Below are 831 nucleotides of genomic sequence, written 5' to 3' on the forward strand. Positions count from 1 at the left end.
TTGCTTTTCCAGCTACTTTAGGTGGCTTGTAGGTTGTGAATTTCTGTTCCTTCCATTTTCTTCAAGTGTGTTTGTAGGGATATAAATTCCACTCTTACTACAGCTTTCAGGGCATCCCAGACATTTTGGTAAGATGTTTCTTCATTTTCATTTGTTTCCAGGTATCTTTTGATCCCTGTTTTGATTTCGTCGTTGACCTAGGAGTTGTATAGCATCATGCTGTTTAGTGTCCATGTCTTTGTGGGTTTTGGGGGGACTTTGTTGGTGTCAATGTTTATTTTTAATCCACTGTGGTCCAAGATGGTGCTTGGTAGAATTGCAGTCCTTTTAAATTTTCTTATGCTTGATTTATGGCTGAGTATGTGGTCGATCTTAGAATATGTTCCATGTGGTGATGAGTAGAATGTGTATTCTGTGGTCTTTGGATGGAGTGTTCCGTAGGTATCAATTAAGTCCATTTGGTCTAAAGTCACATTGAGGTTCCGGATCTCCTTGCTGATTTTTTGTCCTGATGATGTCTAGGGTTGTGAGTGGGGTATTAAAGTCCCCAGTTATGATAGTGTTAGAGTCGATATCTTTCTTTAGTTTTCCAAGAAGGTGCTTTATGAAAGTTGGCGCACCTATGTTGGGTGCATATATGTTTAGGATAGATATTTCTTGTTGATGGATTGAGCCTTTTATCATTATGTAGTGGCCTTCTGTATCTTTTTTGATTTGTAATAGCTTGAAGGGTATTTTGTCTGAAATTAAGATCGCTACTCCTCCTTTCTTTTGTATTCCGTTCTCCTGAAAGTTTGTTTCCCATCCTCTTACTTTGAGTCTGTGGGTGCC

The sequence above is a fragment of the Carlito syrichta genome, unplaced genomic scaffold, assembly GCF_000164805.1.
Source record: "Carlito syrichta isolate Samal-C Ts95f unplaced genomic scaffold, Tarsius_syrichta-2.0.1 Scaffold141450, whole genome shotgun sequence".
NCBI classification, from domain to species: Eukaryota; Metazoa; Chordata; class Mammalia; order Primates; family Tarsiidae; genus Carlito; species Carlito syrichta.